Raw genomic sequence first — 13,629 nt, 5'->3', positions numbered from 1 at the left:
GGGTAGGCAGAGGCCTAACTATAGAGGTATAACGACTCATATATGTGTTGAGAAGGAGAGACCCAGCTATGTCTTGAGGGAGATCGGTCGACATCCATACATAACTGAAGGACAAGAAATATGATGGGACAGAGAGAGAGGAGAGAGAGAGAGGGAGGGAGAGGGAGGGAGAGGGGTAGAGTTCTGGATGGGTGATGGAGTTGCTTCTCGGAGATGTTGGGAGAGTCCTACTAGACAAACTGAGGGTGGAACTGCAATGTTATCAATAAGAGTGGGGGTGTGTTTCTGTGTGTGCCTGTGCGTGATAGATCTGTCGGGACGCATCCATGGATGATGAAGGGGAACCATGTGTTTGGTAAGCAAACCTAACTAGATTGGTAGATCAATTGTTGTTTGTCGGAGGAAGGGAGAGACACAACTAATGAGGTAGATCGATCGATGTGTGGGTAAAAACGAGTTATAAGGACCTAGCTGGCTATATGTATAGCGAGAGATCGGTCGGTGTACGTCCATTTGTTAGAGGCAAATAAGGCCCAGCGAGACGGATAGACAGAGAGAATGGAGCTAGGAGGTGGTGCGAGAGGCCCAACTACTAGCTAGATAGGGGGAGGAGTGTGCGATTGTGAGGTCAATGAAAAGAGGGGTGAGAGTTTACACGTGTGTCTGGCCATATGAGAGACACGAGGCAAGGACACATAAAGGAGGAGATTGAAGCTGTGTGTGTATGCTGTAGGCAGGCATCGCTGGAGAGGTTTATCGATTGGTGTGTGTCGGAAAGGAGTTGTGGAGACTCCGGGAGAACGACCTAAAGAAAAAAATGAATGTGCCCGGTGGATAGAATGCCGAGGGAGGGGGAGGGCGAGGAGGGCGTGTGCTTGCACGAGAGAAGTGGTAGCTACAAAGGTTAGAGGATTTTGTGGGTGTAAGAGACTAACAAAGATCATAATTTGATATGAAAGCGGATTCATATATTTGAATAGGAGATCATAGTGTTTTAAAAATTGCATGCATGAATATAGCGGTGATACACGTGTTGTGCACATGTTATACCATAATGTGATAATGCATGGCGTTTGCAACTCATAGCTAAATGCCGAACAATCTAAACCATACTATACATCAAACAATCTCACATTTTATTTGAATTTGTGATAATGTGCGGCGTTTGCAGCTTACAACTAAATATCGAGCAATCTAAACAATACTATATATTGAACATTCTCACATTTTATTTGAATTTTTGGTAATGTGTGGTGTTTGCAACTCACATCTAAATACTTGTAGGTGTAGGGGGCGGGGCACCATACATAATGTGATAAACACATTATACATATGAGACATGGTTTAGATTATGAAGATCTAGCTAGAGCTAGAAACGTAATGTGATTTGAAATCAAAATAAAGTGGATTCAAAAAATCTAGTTCGAGTTCATATAGTACACATAGTTCATATGTAACTCGAGACTGATCATGTGGTGTGCTGTGAAGATAATACACAAACGATGGTTTAACTTGACAATAATGATGATTGTAGATCTTATTAAAACAAAGAAACGAATTCAAATGCTTTGACTTCACAACAATCATTACTGTAGATCTTATTCAAATTTAGTTCATATTGAAGCGGTAGTATATACGTTTGGAATGCACTAAAACGTTCATTTGAGTAGTAGGTTGCAAGCATTATACACATAGCAAAATATTTTAATTGAACATAACATGAATTCAAAGTTTTGAATGACATTTTAGTGCGCATTGACTTGGTACAATACACGTTAGGCTTGTTCAGAAATTTCAACCTGTGCCTTGTTAGCCCGAAATATTTAAGATATATCTTTGTCTCGTTGTGCTCCAACAACTCCCTCCATCTCAACCCGCACCTTGCTATTCAGAAATTACAACGCGCGCGAAAACTCCCACCTCCTGTGAAATCCCGACACGCGAAATGCCCGTGGTACCCCTGAACCGAAAGAACCGCCTCAAATCGGTGGGGGGTACTTTCGTAACTTACCCCACATTTCGGACAAGCGCGTCTCTAAGCCATGGTTCCCCACTGCCATCCCATCCGCCCACCCATTCGTACACCGAGGCCGCGAAAACCCACAACGAAACCCCACACCCTGCTCCATCCGCCACCCAACCGGAGCCTCTTCCCCGACGACGTCGTCCACAGCAACACCTCGACGTCCCTCATCCACCGTACCGGATGAGGATCCGTCGTCGATCTCATCGTCCCGCCGGTTCAGCCACCCCGTCCTCCACCTCCAAGGAGTGGCCCCGACGTTCCCCTTGTCTTTCGTGCCACCTCCATTCCCACACCGCCGTCTTCACCTGCACCACCAGAAGAGCATCATCATCACCGTTTCCTCGGATGAAGCTGCAGCCTAATCGGCGCCACCAAAGAGGTTGTACACTAATTGCCGCATTTTCTTCTTGATTCAATCTCATGGTGCTGCCGGCGCTCGGTCCCGAGCCGACACGGCGCGACTCCATCCACGGTGGCATCGCCGGCCACTTCCTCCACGATGTCGCTCCCTCGGCGGCGACGTCCACATCAGTAGGAGCTGCTGCTGCTTTAGCTCTCGCTCGCGCTGCTGCTCTGCTCTCGCTCTCGGTCCCCTGCCTGGTCTGCTCTTGCTATTGGTCTTGCTCGCGCTGCTGCTCTCGGTCCCCTGCCTGGTCTGCTCTTGCTATTGGTCTTGCTCGCGTTGCTGCTCTCGCTCTTGCTCTTGCTTGCGATGTTGCTCCGATTTGGCTACACTTCAGTCGACTGAATCGACTTTTGGGTCAGTCGATTTTCAAGGGGTGGGCTCATCGGGGTGAAGGAAGAACCAGCCGCAGCGGGGAGGGGGGCTTGCCGGAGAGGTACCCCACTATCTATCTTAGGGTTCAGGATGGGGGCGGTGGTTGCCGGCGGTGGCAGAGCGTTGGCGGGGCAGCGGCGTGGGCATCGCCGGAGAAAAAGCTCGGCACGGGGGGGCCTAGAGGGATGGCCGGGGCGGTGGCGGATCGGCAGTGGGGATTTTCGGGGCGGGCGGGGCGGCGCACCGCCGGCCGCGGGCGGCGGGGGGCTGCTATTTGGCCGGTGGTGGCTGGCGGCTCAGGGGGGGTGAGGTTGAAGATGAACCGCAGGCCCTTGATTTCGTATCTATCAGCTGCAAAATCGACTGACCAGAGATGAAAAAGTTAGTCGACCGACGTGTAGCCTCACCTTGCTAGTGCGTTCAGTTTTGACAGCAAAATTCAGTTTCGACAGCAAAATTCATTTTCGACAGTTAGGTTCAGTTTTGACAGTTAAGTTCAGTTTCGACAGTTAAGTTCAGAGATGAGCGGCTGATGTATTTTACATCTAGCACTTTGTGGTTATGTATTTTACGTCATGTATTGGAGATGCTATTAGAATTCCACTCAGGTTAACGTTGTTTGTTTTCTCTCTTATCCTGCTTCAGCCTCGGCGTTGTACAACTCACCGGAGCTGCTCCAATGACGAAACCCTCCATCACAGTGGAGCAGTACCTCGGGCTCCATCTCTAGACGCCTAAGATCTTCTTCCCCTCCTCCGACAGCAAAGTCAGCCTGAGCATCCTCACCGGCCAACCCAACCACGCTGAGATCGACATGGCTTTGCCAAAGAGGTTGTACACTTGTTGCATCTCTTTTTTACTCTACATGTTATATATATTGTCCACTGAGCACACAGATTTGTTCCTTTAGTGTCTCCTTGAAAGAGAAAACGTAGGAATTTTAATTTTCACTTGTCCTCCTTTTCAAATTCCTATTCATGAAGCACAAGACTAAGAGATAGTAGCATAATAGCATTATAACCGTACATTTTCTTGTGGTTTGACTTAATCTCACCATGCTTCTTTGCATCCTGTGATCTTCCAATTGTTGTGAATCAAACACCTAGATTGGTAGAAATCCTGTGTTTTTAAATTCTTTGTTTTGCACGTGCATTCCTATCCTATTCCTGTCTATTTCCTATCTCTACATTGTTGGAATCCTCCAATTCAAACGAGCCCTTATAGAATTACTTCTCTTACAGATAGTTGTCAAAGAAAACCTTGCGTGGTTTGTCCCGCTCCTGCTGCGCCGTCGTCCACCCCAGCTCAGCTGCTCCAACGATAGAAGGGTCCAGCACAGCAGGGATCCGGCCTCCAGACTGTTTTTCTCCGCCTCAGATCTTCTTCCCCGCCGCTGGCAGCCATGAAAACTGCATTACCATCATCAACCAAGCAGATGACCTCGAGGGCTACACGGGTCCGCAAGTAAGGTCGCACTCTTTCGTGTCTTCTTATGTTATGCATCACTTAATATTACATGCTACTTTATCGTCCTATTCACCAATTAGACTCTGAGTCAGCTCCAAACTAATGGTCAAACTTGAGTTTTTAAATGGTTGTGGGGTACATATCAGGGCCGCTATCAATAGTATCTATCTACTATCTGGTTAATCTTCGGTGTCTACTATGAGTTTCATGTTGGGTGGGAAACAAACAGTAAAGAAGCCATTATCTGTATTTATTAGCTGAAGCCATTATCTGCCTGCTATTATTGGTTTTGGGTCTATCCACAGGTTGCTACCATCACTCTGGATTTCTGCATGCACTCCTTACATAATCTCACTATGTTTTATTCCTATGCATGACAGTTATTGTAAACAATGGAACTGAACATGTAGAGCAAAAGAGACAAGCCTTGTGTGGCAATATAATTTCATGCAGACATCGCTCCATGGTAGGCGCAAAGGCAGCCCCCCTCCACGCATTTCGGATTGTAATCGAGAGGAAGATATATGTTCTGAGGGGGATTCAGAAGGAGAAGATAACTCCTATTTACCCCCTGAGGTCTTCCTCTAACTTGGCATGCTGATGTTGGTTATATCATGCATATGGTGTCTTGCATTGCTTACTTTATACATCAAATATGTAATCTGCTTAGTTTAGACATCCTTTGTGTGAATGCCATCTGTTTAGTTTATTCATTGTTTATGTGAATTATGCAATGCCACCTTGTTTAGCCAGGCATCATATATGTGAATTTTGCAATGCCATCCTGCTTAGTCAGTCATCTTATATGTAAATTATATCAGGCCATCCCTTTTTTCGTTACATATTACATTCGTCAACAATGTTAGTACATTCAACTGCTCTTCGTGTGCATCAGCCATTTGACACGGTGATGGCAAATTCTGGAGTGAAAACAAGGTCTTCTGAGCAGACTATGCTATCTGACGAAGCGTATATCTCGCTGGTTAGGGATAGCTCCTTAGAGGAGGATTCAGAGACAGATGACTAGTCCTATGCCCCCCCCCCCCGAGGTGTATGCTCTAACTTGGCAGGGTTATGTTGCTCATATCGTGCGTACGGTGTCTCGCATTGCTATGCCATTTGATTAGTTTAGACATGCTTTGTGTGAATGCCACATGTTCAGTGTCTAATTACCATATATGTGAATTATGCATTGCCATCTTGTTGCAAGACATTATATATGTGAATTATTCAATGCTATCTTGTTGCAAAGGCATTATATATGTGAATTATGCAATGCCATGCTGTTTAGCCAATCATCATGTATGTGAATTATATCATGCTATCATTTTTTTGTATTACGTGTTCCATTTGTTGACAACGTTTGTATATTCAACTAATCTTCCTGTGCATCAGCCATTTGAAGCGGTGATGGAAGTATCTGGAGTGAAAACAAGGTATTCAGAGCAGACAATGCTACCTGTTGAAGCAGACATCTTGCTGGCTAAAGAGAGCTCCTCAGAGGAGGATTCAGAGACTGACGACCAGTCCTATTTCCCCCCTGGGGTCTATGCTCAAACTTGGCAGGGTTATATTACCCATGTCATGCATGTTGCCTTGCATTGCTTAGTTTTTACATCATATATAGATTGCCATCTGCTTACTTGCTTACTATATAAATCATATATTTGAATTATATCATGCCATCATATTTACATAGTACATACACATCATCTATCTGAATTATGGCATGACAACCCATTTAATAAAGACATCATATTGTTATATCATCTCATCTTGTTTAGTGTTTACAGTCATCATATTTAGAATTATGGCATTCTATCCATGAATGTATGTGAATTATGGCATGCCAACCTATTTAATAAACACATTATATAGTTATGTCATGTCATCCTGTTTACATAGTGTCATATTTTGAACTATGTCTTTCCATCTTTTTTAGTTAGCCATCATAATGTGAAATTGTGTCATGCTATCCTGTTTAGTTAGCCATCATATATGTGAAATTGTGTCATGCTATCCTGTTTGGTTAGACAACATAAATATGAATTATTTCATGCCCTCTTTTATTCCCCAGTATCCATTGCACCTGTCTATCATACAATGTCTAGAGTTTCAATTACTTTTCTTGTCTATCAGCCATTTGAATTGGAGAGCGTGATGGCAGTATCTAAGGGAGTAACAACACGATCTTCAGAAAAGATAGTGCTACCAGTTGATGCAGATAGAACCACGGTTGTACTTTCCCAAGGACCAGATCCACCACACATAACCCAGACTTTCGCAGATTGTACCCCTACCCAGTTGGACAGAGAACTAGCTACACCCCTTCTAACCTCAACCCCGGCAGATAGTAACCTAGTTCCAGTTGACACAACACCGTCTCCACCATAGAGTACCCAAACACGAGCGGTTAGTAAGGGAACTGCAGTGCCGAAAGCACGAGGACCACCACTCCGAATCCCAACTCAACGCTTAAAGGAGAAGAAGATTTGTTCTCAGGTCAAGTTCTGTTGCTATGGTTCATACTCCTTTGCTCTTGCATTACTGTATTTACTCATACCAATTATTTTCATATTTGAAGGATGGAATTGAAACTCCAATGGTGCAACAGGTATGTTTTAAACCTGTTTCTTTAACTGGTTTGCTATTGTAACCTGCTCTATGTTGATTTCAGTTTCAATTGAATAAATAGTTATGTTCTCATGTCATGCACATTACAAGTGTTGTTATTGCTATATAGTTACCCACACTTATATTCTGTCTATTCTGCTTTGTCTTGAACAAATATTATTTGAACTGTGTCTCTATCTTGATTTGGCAACAAAAACTAGAATGATATAGACCATAAAGTGACCATGGCACATAGATATATGTTTGTTTCATGCTGTTATCCTGTCCACTTTACTACTAAACTCATTTACCAAAATGAGTTTCATATACAACATGGTAAACATGTGATGTGTCTGCTTGTTTCTCTTTTAGAATGCGGACAAAATATTGGAGAACAGTACCGTGTTATCCAATGGTAAAGGAAGTAATGCAGATAAGGTTCAAGATAGTGAGACATCCCTGTTGGTCTCCAAGAAAGCTGATAAAAACTATCTTGACGACGGTGAGGGAACCCAAAAGTCCTGTCTTGATGTAGTGTTCGAGTTACTGGCCACTACTGCTGGCACAAGCTCTTCGAACTCGCTGCCTGAATCAGTTCGTCTTCTTGAGTCTCAACTTCAAGTTGAAAGACATCGATCAGATGTGCTGCGACAGGAAGCTGAAGGACCGAGGAAGTCCCTGCAGAATTCAGATGCATATTTTCTGGTGCAACAGCAAGCGCTGGAGGATTTAAGCGCCAAACAAGAGAAAGTTAATAAGCTTGCTAAGCATCTTGCCAGCATTATGGGTACCCAGGATATTGTTTCTTGAGATCTTCTGAAGTGGTTTCAGTTCTGGATTTGTTTTGCTGCGGCGTTTGTTTGCGCTGGTCGCCAACTTTGACAACCAGTGTATATGATATGCTGCTTTGTTCCCTATATTTGCACTGGTGGCGAACTTTGATGCCCAGTGGATGTAATATGTGTAACAGCCGTGATAGCCTAGCATAAGTTGCTTGCTTATTTATTTCCTTGTTGTCTTGTTTATTTGTTTGCTTGTAGTCAGTGCAGTTCTTTTTAAAACTAGGCCACAATAACCATGGGCTAATATTTACTGTAGTGACACTGGGCCTCCTACGGGCCGTAGAAATAGTGGGCCTTCTACGGGCCGTAGAAACAGTGGGCCTTCTATGGGCCGTAGAAACAATGGGCCTTCTACGGGCCTTAGAAACAATGGCCCTTCTATGGGCCGTATCATCAATGGGCCTTATACGGGCCGTATGACCATAACGAGCCATCGTTAATAGGCCGTATTTGATGACGCTTTGAAAACGACCCAACGTATTAACGGACCACAAATGGCCCGATGTAACCACGGGCTGAATTTGGCCCACAAGCAGAAAATGACAGTAACGGGTCGTAAGTAAACGAATGCTGGAAATGAGCCCAAGAATAAATGGGCTCTGAGAAGGCCGAAAGATAACATTTGCTAGAAACGGCCCAACTAAATAATGGGCCCTTAATGGGTATAAAGTGATATACTATTCCTTACGGGCCAGTTTCACCACGGGCCATTAGTGGGTGTAAAGTGATACACTGTTCATTGCGAGCCAGTTTCACCACGGGCCGTTAATAGGCCAAGAGTTACATAGGGCCTCATATGGGCCGAAAGACGTCATGGGCCATACATAGGCCAAAAGTGAAAATGGGCTGGAATCATATTGGATGGCCCAGATGACGCTACTGGGCCTAATTCGGATAGGGCGTAACGGGCCTTGGGTTAGTGGGCTGTAAATGGGCTATATGCGAACAAGCCGTTAACAGGCTTTCCATGGGCTGGCCCGCCACCTTTTGACCAAGTCAAACGGGCCGGCCTTTTCATAGGAATGGGCCTCTGTTGGGCCGTGCCACGTGTCGATGTATCATAGGCGCCTTCTGTCCAATGAGTGGATGACATCTGTCCCAACGGTGAGCCGACACGTGTTTCCTCCAGCCAATGATGATTTTACACGTGGAAAATCCCTATTGGTCGGGGCTGTTAACGGATTATCGGATCCAAAACCCGACCCGATAGCTTAACGGCGTTCCGTAACGGTGGATGCCACGTGTCGGTCACCCTTGACGAAAGCACTTCTGTGACGCGCGATTTATCGTCATGGAAGTGGACACTTCCGTGATGATAATTTTGGTAATGTCATGGAACACTACTATGACAGCACAGGTATGACCATCTTGATTCTGTCATGGATGTACATGCATGACAAAAAACGCGACCCACTGTGACAAACACGTATCATCACGGAAGTGTATTTTTTTTGTAGTGATTGCCTGTTCATCAAGGCTAGCTTGCCCATCCTCCCGTCCGGCTTGCTTGAAGCTTGGCTGGGCGGGATTGTTTTCGTCTCCGGCATCATCCGGAGTGCTATTGTCTCTTGTGCCAGTATCGCTATTTTTGTTATGGCGGGGTTTAGAGCGGCGCCGCTGACGCCGACGCTTAGATTGCTTCTCAATGGGATTATCCTCCGTTGCCTCATCGCCATTGCTTTCTTTGGGTGTGTCAACCATATATATATATCATATGATGAGGTGGCTGTCCAGCGCCCTGTGGGCGGTGGTTCTTGTTCTTCTCCGGCATTGTCGTCCATACCGTCGATGTCTTCGGAGTCAAAATCCTGCATGTCGGTTAAGTCGTCGATAGTGGCTATTAAGTGGGTGGTGTGTGGGTAATGAGTTTCTTCGTCGTCCACTTCCCACTCAAGTCGGACATAGTTCGGCCAAGAGTCTCCTGACAGGGAGAGGGATTTTAATGAGCTTAGCACGTCGCCCAAGGGCGAGTGCTGAAAGATATCCGCGGATCTAAACTCCATGATTGGTGCCCAGTCAGATTCGATGGGCACGGATGCGCGCGGTTTGGAGCCTATGGCCAGAGATGAGTCCGAGGGTCCAATGACACAGACCTCATGGAGGCGAAGTCTGTGTTCGGCTCTATCGTCGATGAGTGTGCGGCCTCTGTGGCGGGGTCTATCCACCCGTCATCAGATGGCACGATCTGCTCCGGATCTATGGCCAAGGCAGTTGCAGGTGCGTTCTCCTGAACACCATCCGATGGCAGATCTAAGTCATGCTCATCGTGACTGTATGTTGCACCTGTCATGGGCTCGAATCCGTCGAAGATCAAGTCTCCGCGGATGTCGACAGTGTAGTTCAGGCTTCCAAACCTGACCTGATGGCCAGGGGCATAGCTATCAATCTGCTCCAGATGGCCAAGCGAGTTGGGCTGCAGTGCGAAGTCGCCGAATACGAAGATCTGTCTGGGGAGGAAAACCTCACCCTGGATCGCGTCGTTTTGGATGATTGAAGGAGCCATTAAGCCTTACCATGACGACACAATGGAACTCTCAATGAAAGCACCAATGTCGGTGTCAAAACTGGCGGATCTCGGGTAGGGGGTCCCGAACTATGCGTCTAAGGCTAATGGTAACAGGAGGCGGGGGACACAATGTTTACCCAGGTTCGGGCCCTCTCTATGGAGGTAATAGCCTACTTCCTTCTTGATTGATCTTGATGATATGAGTATTACAAGAGTTGATCTACCACGAGATCGTAGAGGCTAAACCCTAGAAGCTAGCCAATGATTATGATTGTTTTTTCCTACGGACCAAACCCTCTGGTTTATATAGACACTGGAGGGGGCTAGGTTACACAGATTCGGTTACAGAGAAGCAAATATACATATCCGAATTGCCAAGCTTGCCTTCCACGCAAAGGAGAGTCCCACCCGGACACGGGACGAAGTCTTCAATCTTGTTTCTTGATAGTCCAACAGTCCGGCATAAGCATATAGTCCGGCTGTCCAAGGACCCCCTAATCCAGGACTCCCTCACTCGCCTCGATAAAGTACAAAACACTTTTTGATTGACGTATTTTAGGAGGGCCTTGGCGAGGTCTCTTACATGTGCCTTGTACTAGGAGCTCCGAAATCCCTAGTCAAGGGGTATTATTTACAAATATTTCTCTTCCACTTTCCTCGTGTTGTCATGTGCGAGCTTTGGTGGGTCCTTCATTAAAAGAATGGGAGATGGTTGTACATTTTTTTTCGTGAGATTCAATTTTCAGATCAACATATCTCGTGAATCATGCATTCGCATCACGAACTGTTTTCACTGTTGCGCTCATCGCGTTGATGTCTTCAAAATCAAATCAATGTTAATTGATGTTGACAAACTTCTATTAACGGAACTTGTGCTCCCTACCATAGTTTGTGCTTCTCCACATATTAAACTTGTACTCCTAGTGGTAGTTCAGATGTATTCTCCATGTATAGTGCACATTTGCACTTCCTATGTAGTGCGCTTTGGACGTGTTTGGTTGCCTGCATAGGCCAACCAGACCCGTGTAGGAAGATTGTGCCCGTTTGGTTGCCTAAGTTCACTGTTAGGCCTGCATAGCACGAAACTCAAAGCACCTCTGGGCTTGTCTCGCTAGGAACGCTGGAATCGGCAGTTTCTCTAGAGCCAGGCACGTGCCATGCACGTGGGTGGCAGGGCCTATGTGCGAGGAGCCACGCTCGAGAAGTCGCCTTGCTTTTTGAAGCGTCCGCAGTTATTACCCTCCCCCCTCACCGCTACCTCTCCCCTCTCCTTTCTCTCCACTCACACCTACGACGGCGGTGGCGGCGGCGTTCAGCAGATCGAAGAACAGCAAGGCGACCTCTGGCCCCTTCACTGACATCCACATCATCACCTCCCGCACTTTGGCAATGGCGGTAAGCACTTTTTTCACCTCCTCATGTACCCATTCGCATTCAATCCGTGTTAGAGGAATGGGGAATTAGGGTAAATATCCATAGGAGTGATCATAACATCATCACGAGTTCATAGTACCGATGGATTTCAGGTTCCCAATCCAGATTGAGTACAAGGGTAATCGGGAATGGGGGTAAATCTTAAACAGTAGTTCTAGATCTTAGCCTCAGCGACCCTAGAGGCGGTTGGAGCGCCGGTGCCCTTGCCTTTGTTATTCTCCTCGAGCTGAACCACTACCTCTTCTTCCTCGCCAGAGTCCAGCTCAATTGACATGCCTCGGTGTCCTGGCTCCGGCACCCTTACTACCATAGCCATCGCAACTTCTTCTTCCACCTACATCGCCACCGCTTCTTGTTCCTCCTCCACCGCCCCCATAGTCCTTGTTGTGAAGTACATTGCGGCACGATGTTCATGAGGACGCATGTACTCTCTATACTTTTCCCCACCTTGCCCTCTGTCGAGCGGTGCCAGACTTAGCATCTTCAACTCCTCCGGCATCGCCTTCTTCACCATAGCGTCTGGTTCTTTCTACATGTCTGCCATGCTGCTGAAGTTCGAGCATACTTCCATGGTGTTCTCGAACTTGGTGCGGTCACCGAGCGAGAACCCAAGGAACATCCAATGCCCCAACAGAAGAGGTTGGGGATGGGGTTGGAGCTGCTTTTGGAGTTCATGGCAATGGATAGGAGGAACAGTGAGAGACAGAGAGATAACTGAGTGAGATGGTGGGTAAGTAGTGACCATGAGGATGGGTAAATAAAGGGGTTATGGATGATAGGTTTTAGAGGCGATTAACCTGGGAACTTTGTGCTATTCATAATGTGTGCTCTTTGTAATGCAGATGGACATGGAGAATAAGGACAAGGAGGTGGTGCCGACCACGCCAGATGAGGTGGCCACGGATGACGACGTGGTGCCAGAGGAGCCTGTAGGATCGAAAGTAGGTCTAGAGGGAGGATTAGATTACTTGACCAAATAAAACTCTAGCCTTTTCCCAATTTTAAGTTTTTGCAGATTTTAGCAACTTAGCTCAAGTCAAGCAAGCAACCTACACATGCAATTCTAAGAGTGTAGCAGCGGAAAGTCAAACATTGCATATCAAGGTGAAGGGTTTGGAGAAGGCAAACGCAATCTAGACATGAAGATATTTGGCCTGATTTCTATAGGTGGTGCTATGTAGACATGAAGTTTTTTGGCGTGGTTCGATAGGTGGTGCTATTATACATCCACGTTGATGGAGACTTCAACCCACGAAGGGTAACGGTTGCACGAGTCCACGGAGGGCTCCACCCATGAAGGGTCCACGAAGAGGAAACTTTGCCTATCCCACCATGGCCATCGCCCACGAAGGACTTGCCTCACTTGGGTAGATCTTCACGAAGTAGGCTATCTCCTTGCCCTTACAAACTCCTTGGTTCAACTCCACAATCTTGACAGAGGCTCCCAAGTAACACATAACCAATCTAAGAGACACCACTCTCGAAAAGGTAATAGATGGTGTGTTGATGATGAACTCCTTGCTCTTGTGCTTCAAATGATAGTCTCCCCAACACTCAACTCTCTCACACAGATTTGGCTATGGTGGAAAGATGATTTGACTAGAAATCAACTTGGGGAAGGCTAGAGATCAAGATTATTGTGGTTGGATTGGAATGTCTTGGTCTCAACACATGAGTAGGTGGTTCTCTCTCAGAAAATGAGTAGTGGAAGTGTACTCACGTTCTGATGGCTCTCTCACAAATGGAGAAGGAGGTGGAGGGGTATATATAGCCTCTACACGAAATCCAACCATTACACACTTTTTACCCAACTCGACCAAAACGAATAGAAGAACTCGGTGAGACCTAGTTCAAAATGTGAACGTTAGGAATCTCGGTGGGACCAATGAGATCAACTCGGTGGGACCGATGTTCTAGGCTAGGGCAAAACCTCATCTCGGTGCGACCGATCGCATGAACCCGG

The sequence above is a fragment of the Triticum dicoccoides genome, chromosome 6B, assembly GCF_002162155.2.
Source record: "Triticum dicoccoides isolate Atlit2015 ecotype Zavitan chromosome 6B, WEW_v2.0, whole genome shotgun sequence".
NCBI lineage: Eukaryota > Viridiplantae > Streptophyta > Magnoliopsida > Poales > Poaceae > Triticum > Triticum dicoccoides.
Note: the sequence above shows the minus strand (reverse complement) of the source record.